The 9,292-nt window shown below is 39.5% G+C and overlaps 1 long non-coding RNA gene across 1 annotated transcript in view; it reads left to right on the forward strand.

Annotated features, from left to right (window-relative positions):
• Nucleotides 1–5,647: 5,647 nt before the first annotated feature.
• The window catches only part of LOC106725424, a 14,467-nt gene continuing 10,822 nt past the window's right edge, over nucleotides 5,648–9,292 (forward strand). The window contains exon 1 of the long non-coding RNA XR_001361305.1: nucleotides 5,648–5,884. This is a non-coding gene — a long non-coding RNA (uncharacterized LOC106725424). The remainder of the gene's footprint in view (nucleotides 5,885–9,292) is intronic.

Genomic DNA, 9,292 nt, shown 5'->3' on the forward strand with positions numbered 1-9,292 from the left:
TTTCATTGTTTATTTATTCATTTAATTTACATTGGGAAATATATTAATTATAAATGTTCCAATAGTTTAAAATGAGTCATTTAATTTGCACAGTACCTTGTGAGCAGTGCTTGGTATCAAAGGATCTGGGCCCAGTCTAGATGCTAAGGGACACTTACTGGAGTGTGGTGGGGTTAGGTTGAGTGATGCTGGCTGAGTGCCCTGGAAGGATTAATATCCAAAGACCAGATTATAAAGCTGAATGAAAGCACTGCTTGTATATTAGAAGAGAGTATAGTAGCTAGGTGACCTGTAAATAATGATAACAGGGAAGAAAGTCACCATGAAATAAACCAAGCCAAGTGAAACCAAACACTTAGTCTGCCCTAGAGAAGGTGATATTGGGACACAGTTTAAGGGAGCCCTGAAATTCACTTCCAAGATTTAGTCTTTGTTCTCCTTCATTGTTAATAGCGTTTTCATTTTTTATTCCTTTTAAGAGATACAATCTATATGATGACTCCTTCCTTCTTTTTATTTTATTTTTTTAATATATTTTATTGATTTTTTTTACAGAGAGGAAGGGAGAGAGATAGAGAGCTAGAAACATCGATGAGAGAGAAACATCGATCAGCTGCCTCCTGCACATCTCCCATTGGGGATGTGTGCGCAACCAAGGTACATGCCCTTGACCGGAATCGAACCTGGGACCCTTCAGTCCACAGGCCGACGCTCTATCCACTGAGCCAAACCGGTTTCGGCACCTTCTTTTTAAAATTAAGTGTTCATCAGCAGTGTAATTGAAGCCTTTCCTGTTTGGCTTATAAATGAAAGTGCTCCATTATATGCATTTAACTAGGGTTTCTTTCAGATCAGAATCTCTTTTGTGAAATACATTGGCAATCACGCAACCTCTACTGATTTGTATCTACTCAGCTGAATACAAGTTGTATTTTTCTTACCTGATAATAAATACCTTGAGAGCTGGAAACACTAGCTTTTCATCCCTCTGTCCATCCATCCATTTGTTCATCTATCTATTTATTGAACATTTGAGCATCTATGTGTCAAGCACTGTGATGAACTTCAGGATGAACATGATATAGTCTTTTCCCTCAAAGATCTTGTGGTCAGTTAGGGCAGAGGTTCCCAGCTGTGGCTGCATATAAGAATCACCTGGTTGCTGGCTCCACTTTCAGGAAGTCTGTTCTCATTGTACTAGATTGTAGCCTGGGTCTATGTATATATTTTAGAGCTTTCAAGGTGATTCCATAGGGCAAACAGTTTGAGAACCTTGAGTTAGGCAGATAGACTTACATTGTGTTAAGTTCTATAATAAGAAAAAACAACAACAACAACAGAATTTTCTTGGCACACAGAAGAGAAAAACAGTCATATACTTTCCCCCCCTATTATTCCTCATAACATATATCACTGGGCACTGAGTCTTGAACATGCTAGATTAAATATTTCTTGAATGAATTGACTTATTATTTTTAGGCTCAATCACCTAGTTCAACATCATGGGTGATATTCTGTGTCATAATTAAATTGGAGCAATTCTTTCATTTATTAATTGAATTTCTTTCCCAAATTAAAAAGGGGTTGGGGTCTTTTTTTGAGACATAATGAATTTAGTTGTTTCTATATTTAGCTTTATACATTTTGGATTCTTGATTTTATTTGATGAAATCTAATTCATCTTTTTATGGGCAAAATCCCATTTTGACTTTGAAAACCTAATTTCTTTTTCTTATCAGCTTCTCCTAGTTAGTCAGGTAGTTTTATAAATTAACTAGAGGAGACCCAATGCACGAAATTCATGCACAGGAGCTGAGGGGTGTCCACCTGCCAGCTTAGGCCTGCTCCCCACGGGGATTGGGCCTAAGCTGGCAGTTGGACATCCCTTTTGCAGTCCAGGACCCCTTGCTCCTTACCGCCTGCTTGCTTGCTGCTCCTTAGCACTGTTGCAGAGGTTGGAGAGGTTCCCACCACCGCCACTGTGCTTGCCAGCCATGAGCCCAGCTTCTGACTGAGTGACACTCCCTCTGTGGGAGTGCACTGACCACCAAGGGGCAGCTCCGGCATTGAGCATCTGCTCCCTGGTGGTCAGTGCGCATCATAGCAACCGGTCGTTCTGCCATTCAGTCGATTTACACATTAACCTTTTATTATATAGGATTATGACACACATAAATTACCTACTTTAACATACTTCATAGGCTTTAAATTATAATTGCAACTCCCATAGAGTAGATATGAAACTGTCACACAATAAACTCCTGACCTAGGAAGAACATTTGAAAGGGTCATTTATTATGTTATTGTGTTTCTCCTCAATGAGGAATCCACTTCTATTCAGACACCCAATCTGGAAATTTCTTTTCTTACTCAAGTTAAAATGAGATACAGTTCTCCTGTCCTGACAGTAAGCATGAGTTAGAGAGCACACACACAGGGGCAGACTGCTGAGTGCACAGATCAGAGTCCAGCTCCAGTTAGTTTTGGGGGAACCAGTAATTAGTGACACACTTTGTGGTGTATTGAAGATAGCCAACCTGATCAGAAATACTAGTGATCAAAAATAGTTCTTACCATGAACTTTTCACAGTTTCAGAACAAATGTAAAAATCTGCGAGTAAGATGTTGACATGGGAAAATGGCATCTCGACACTGTGTTTTCTTGACTCCATTGTAACTTGGCGTGTCCATGTGATTCATTTCTGTTGAAGAGGATGTGAATAGAAGATATGAATATAACTTCCAGCTTCTGTTCTGAAAAAGAATGGGATGGGGGTTCCCTCCTCTTCCCTAAGTCTTTCTTCCCACTGGCTGATTGTAGAGGTGATGGTGAGCTAGCTTGGACCATGTGGATGAAGACAAAGATAAAAGAAACCAGAGACCTTGATGATTCTACATAGCAGAAGTAACATACCTGTTCAGAATTTTATGTGAGAGAGGAATAAACTATCAAATTTAAGCCACTGCTACTTTGTGTCTCTGTCATATAAAGCCTGTACCATATACCACCACCACTCCCCCCGCCCCCAACTTCTTGGTCAACCATATTGAATTAAATTCAGTTCCTTGAACTTGCAATGTGTTTTTTAAATGTCTTCTTACCTTTACCCATGCTGTTCCCTGTACCTGACCTGCATTTTCAAATACATTTTCTCCATCAGCCAGGTAAACTTTTACTCATTTTCAAGATTCTGGGAAGTCTTTGATATTTCCATGTTGAGGTGGTAGTCCTTTTATGATTGCCCTTGATAGACTCTGTACATAATGACAATAATGACAATATACACACTTTATTGAGTATCTACTATGTGCCATATACTCTAAATTTGCTTTACAGAAAAAAGCTCATGTATTCTTACAACAGTTTTATGGGTTATATGTATCCAATTCATTTTTTAAAAAATCCACGCTTGGAGAAAGAGGCTAAGTGGTTTGCCCCAGTTCATAATGTTAAATAGTAGAGCTGGAATTCAAAGGCAGATTAACCTGGTTTCAATTCCATGTTCTATCATCTCTGCCTTCATTTCAGCCCTTCTTGTCTGGCATCACATTTCTTTGTTTACAGGTACATCTTGTTCAGTTATACTCTACCTTCCCCACATTGAGCTCATTGTGGGAGCTCAATAAGTACAAGTTAAATAACTGGGCTCCATTTTCCTCACCAATTGCCTTCCAAAGTTATGGTATAAGCTCCAGGAATAGTACCATACCTTAAATGCAAGGCCAAGAGCAATCACTGTTTCATGATCTGATTTCTCTCTGGATTATGCAACCATAATTGATCTGACGCTTCATATCCTAGGCTAGCTTTGATCACTGCTAGACAGTGCCTGAGTCTGCTAGGGCATCCATAATTAAATATCACAGACTGGATGGCTTCCACAACAGAAATAAATTTATTTTTCATAGATGTGGAGGCTACAAGTCCAAGATCAAGGTGCTGTAGGGTTGGTTTCTGGTAAGAGCGCTCTTTCTGGCTTATAGACAGCTGAATTTTTGTATCTTCATCTGACATTTTCTCTGCATCCCTGGTTGTCTCTCTCTCTTTTCTTATAGGAACATCAGTCCTATCAGCTTAGGGCATACCACCCCTCTCCCCCAGATCTCATTGTTGAAATAAATTTCTAGGCCCAAGATGGAATCACTTCTGCCCAGAGAACCAAGTCAGTGCACTAAAGCTTAGATAACTTTCATGTCCCAGTAAACATTTCGCTTGACCAGAAACATTGTATATTCAGTTAACCAATTCCTAATGCCAAGCCAACTCTGGGCTCTATACTTACTTCCTTGTTCCTTATTCATTTTCTGTTTTTCTTTTTCTTGTTCCTTATTTTTTATCCTATAAAAACTTCCTATCTTCCACCCCATTTTGCAGCTCTCTGAATCCTAGGGTATGGAGACTGCCTGCTTTATGAGGTGTTAAGTAAAATTTGTATTACCCAAATTGTCCTTTTTAGTCATTTTTAGCTCTATGCACACACCAAAAAGTTTTCCTCTCCAATATGTTCTATGTAAACTGCTGAGGATGTAAAGTTTGCTAACTCAGCCTGCCTGATCCTCAGTTTCCTAATCTTTAAATTGGATATAATGATAACAGTCCCACCTATCTCACAAGTGGCTTTCTTTTCTTTTACTTTTTTTGGTATTAAATGCAGCAATATTCAGAAAGTACTCTACTAACTGAAGGTGCTATGTCTAAAACATTCTTTCCCCTCTGTCTGGTAGATGTTGACTCATTTTTTAAGACTCACCTCAACTACTATGAGGCAATTATTTTTGCTTATAATTGTTGACTGGCAGATGGGTGAAGTTTTTGCACTTCCAGGGTTCAGGTCTAATACAGGGGGATTTGAGAAGAGCTTAGCTGCTTTGCTGAGGTTTGTAAGTAACCAGCACTTGCTTTTTTGACTTTGGAACTACACCATGTCCAGACATGAGCTGACTTCTTGTTCCTTCCTTCTTATCACATTTCTCATCAGTGTCTTATGCAAAAAGTTTAAGATTTGAAGTCAGGACGATCAGGGTTTAAATATTGATTCTTCAACTACCTTCTTACTTGACCCTGGGCCAGCTCACTTAACCTCTGTGTGTCTTATACTCCATGAATCTATTCGATACTTCAGCCAGAATTGCTTTCCTGATTGGTTCCTACCTCTGTGTGGGCATAAAGTGCAGAGGCTGTGTTTGCAAAAGAGGAAAGGGAGGTGGTAGAGAGGGAGAGGGACAAGAATTGAGAACTGTGAGGACTAGAAACATTTGTGACTTTCCTGGTGTTGTTATTGTCACATCTGTCCCCCAATTGGGATCTATATTAAAAATCTATGGATCTTTTCTGTTAATGTCTCACTAAGTAAAGTCAGGCTTCTTATTTTTTTCCAAGTGGTGCTCTTTGTGTTTTGAGGCGGTAGATGTCATCGTTTACGTACGAACTTCCTGGAGCTCAGGAGGAAGCAGGGTCACTTCTGGTAAAGGAGGTAGGCAGGCTACCGATGCCCATAAAGCGTGAGCATGGGGGTGTTGGCTATGTGTTGACCTGGCCTGGAGTATAGGAGAGCTTGAACTTTCCGAGAAGGAAAAAGAAATTTTTGGCACTTGGGAATGAACAAAATAATTTAACCATCTCTGATTGGTTTCAGATTTGCAGATCTCTAAGGAATTTGAAAAGAATATTAAGCAATAGAGGAAACTCCACATCCTGGATAAACTACGTGTTTTGAAGCTTGCACAAGTCCTGAATTTGGTCCAGGCTTTTTCAGTCAACACCTATTGTATTTCCCAAAACTGAGATGGCTGAAGAAGAAGAAGAAGAAGAAAAGAAAACACCTTACAAGAAGAAAGAACCAATTTATGAAAGATAGAAAAGGCCTTTATCATAAGACTTTCAGTAAGTGCTGTTTTATTCAAAGATGATCTGAAATGAACAGTAGTGACTTAGAAACTTGATCTTCTTACACCCACCCCACTATTAAGTATAAATTAATTCTTTTTTAAAAAATTATTTGAGAGAGAGAGAGAGAGAGAGAGAGAGACTTGTTGTTCCACTCATTTATGTATCCATTGGTTGCTTCTTGTAAGGGCCCTGACTAGTATCAAACCCACAACCTTGGCGAATCAGGATGATACTCTAACTAACTGAGATATCTGGCCAGTGTTTATAAATTCATTCTTTTATTGGAGTGATATTTTGTTCAATGGACAATGTTTATTCTTATCTATATCCAGTGATACATTTAAAATAGGCAGTGTAGAAGACTTGAGACTCCAGGTAAATGAATTGACTAAGAGCAAAGTATATAGTGATAACTGGGCTACAAATTTTGTATCTGTGAAGGGTGTTTTAGCTCCAGGAGAGAGGAGAATGGAAGAAGGTGATGAGAAATCGGAGGTATTAAGGCAATTATCTCCTAATCCAGACGATATTTTTCCTGGCCTATGGTTTGGCTGATCCTGTCCCTTGAAACACAAGGAATATCTTGCTTCAAAAAGCAAAATCAAGCACAGGTATATCAATCAAAAGGTGACTGCACATTGAATAACTGTACTTTAAATTAAGGATTCATATGGCCTTGGTTTATATTCTTTTAAGCCTCAGTTTCCTTCTCTGTAAAATGAAGACAATAATAATAGCTATGCCTTATTGGGCATGTGCCAGGTGTCTCACATTTATTATTTTTGTTCTTCAAACAACCTTATAAACTAAGAACTGTTTTCTCTGAAGGATGCTTTGCCAAGTGCCCCTCCCAACTTGGCAATTATCCTTCTTTTTTTTTAAAAAAAAATTATTTTAGAGAGAGAGAGAAAGGGAGAGAGAAAGAGAAACATCAATCTGCTGCTCCACCCATCTATGCATTCCTTGGTTGACTCCTATATTCTTGTATGTGCTCTGACCTTGAGTTGAACCTTCAACTTTGGCATTTGGGGACGATACTCCAACCAACTGAGCTATCTGGCTAGGGCAAGAACTATTTTCTATGTAATAGAGGAGGAAATTAGTACAAAATGGTTAAATAATACACCTGAAATCATAATGAGTGAGTGGCTAAGCCAGGCCTTTTAGACTTGACAGCCTTTTCTTGTTCCACTGTATGCCAGGCCTCAGTAACATCACTCTGTCTGCCACACAGTGCTGTCATGAGGACTGAAGAGTAAGCACGCCATTTATAAAGCTGGCACACAGTAGGCATTTTTCAAATGTGAGTTTCCTTGTCCTTTACTTCAAGTGCCCAAACTCTGCCCATATCAAAATTATTTCCTTCTTCAAGAAATGTGTGTGTGTAATAAAATGCACCCATAGGTGCAGTATCACAATAATCAATCATGAAAAAGATGTTCAGCTCTGGATCATTTAATTTTCATTTATTTAAGAGACAATAGGTTTTATTTTTATTATTGTATTTTGGGCATAGATGTGAGAAGAGGTCTAAAATTGGGGGGTTAGGGGACAATATATGCTTAAAATATAAAGTGACACCATGTACACTATATAAGGAGGCAGGCCAGGGGCCTCTTTAGTGGGTTTCAGGATGAGGCAGAAAGTGGCTGATGTGAGGAGTTAAGAATGAAGTGAGTATTTCAGGACAAGAGCTCAACAGGTTGCTGTGAGATAAAAGTTCCATCTTGAGGACTGCAAACTTGTAAGCCAGAATCTTATGGTGCAGCAAGACTTTTAATTTGAAGAAAGGACATACCTTCTAGGGAACTGGTAGTAAGGCCAGATTCCCCAGGGTCAGTGGTGACTTAGGAATCCAATAAGTATGATCTGTATCTAATCTCTAAAGGGCCTTTGACCATATCCATCTAATAGACTAGCTCTGTCAATTTTGAGCTTGTGTGTTGACTGATATTCTCTTTGAAGAGAGTTTTGAACTATAGCTTCAAACTAGGGAAAAAATCAATAGTCAAAGAAAAGCAAGGCAGGTAATGAGTCCTAGTCTTAGGCTGTGGAGTAGATAAATGTGTCACAAGTATTTGCCAGGAACTTACACCATGGAGTGACCTGGAATCTGAATCTTCCTGGAGAAGTTTTCAATAAAGACTTGCTTCTTTCTTTGCTTCCTGCAGGGGAATGCATCTACTCTCATTTTTACCAAATGGAGAAAATAGCGCACTAGCAAAGATAGCCACGGTGACGGCTGAGTTCTGTAAAGTACAAGCTACTGCAATCACCTACCTAGCACATTAACCTGGGACCCAGCTCTGAGCTTGGCCAGTGGTCTGTCCGCCCTACTAATCAAGGAAAGAGCAGATGAGGTTGACAAGTCTCTCTCTTCTTCACATTGCACCACCACTACAAAAACCCAAACAGGAACAAATAAAACACAGCTAACAAAAGCCAAACCCCACACCAGACATTAGTGCTTTACCTCTGTGGGGATGAAAGATTATAGAGGCTGAACTCAGGGCACAGTGAGTGTCTGAATAGCTGCCACTGTGAAGCTGTTGCCATTTTTTAGGCTGGCTCAGACACACTCTTCAATTAAAGAAGGCACTAAATCCAGGGATTCGGTGTTGGGGATATAATTACAGGCCATAATTCCTTTGTGGGCCTTCAACATGCCTGAAGCTAGCAGTGAGTGATGCCGGCCAGGGCTCTGAGCACCCGCCCTTGCATCTGGGCTCACTGTGGCCTCTTGTCTGAGGAACTTTCTCCGAAACAACCTTCCTCACAGCTTTCTCTCAAACTCTACACGTTGTGATCCAGGAAGGGGGCCAGTGCTTGAATATTTCCTTTAAAATTTGTATCTTGATGGTCTGTCTCATAACTCAGTTTTATATCTGATATATTTTTTTTACCTTGGGTCTTTAATAGAGACTTCCAATACATAATATTAATGTGTAGGGTGGGGAGAGAGAGACAGAGAGAGACAGAGAGAGAGGGTGGCAGGGGGAGAAAGAGCTTTGGCGATTATTTTCTTCTTTTTTAAAAAATATATTTTTATTGATTTCAAAGAGAAAGGGAGAGGGAGAAGGATTTACCAGTAGAAACATCAATGCTGAGAGAGAATCATCAGTCGGCTGCCTCCTGCATGCCCCACACTGGGGATCGAGCCCATAACTGGGCACGCGTGCCCTGACTGGGAATTGAACTATTTTCCTATGGTTGACACTCAACCACTGAGCCACACTGCCAGGCTATCATTTTCTTCTTGATGCTTATATGTATTTTCTATAAAACTATATATTACTTGTTTTACACATTAAGATTTTTCAATTGTGGTAAAATACACATGAAACTTACATTATTAACCATTTTTAAACTTTATTTTTACTTGACACTATTACAGATGTCTCC

Source organism: Myotis brandtii, unplaced genomic scaffold, assembly GCF_000412655.1.
Source record: "Myotis brandtii unplaced genomic scaffold, ASM41265v1 scaffold163, whole genome shotgun sequence".
NCBI classification, from domain to species: Eukaryota; Metazoa; Chordata; class Mammalia; order Chiroptera; family Vespertilionidae; genus Myotis; species Myotis brandtii.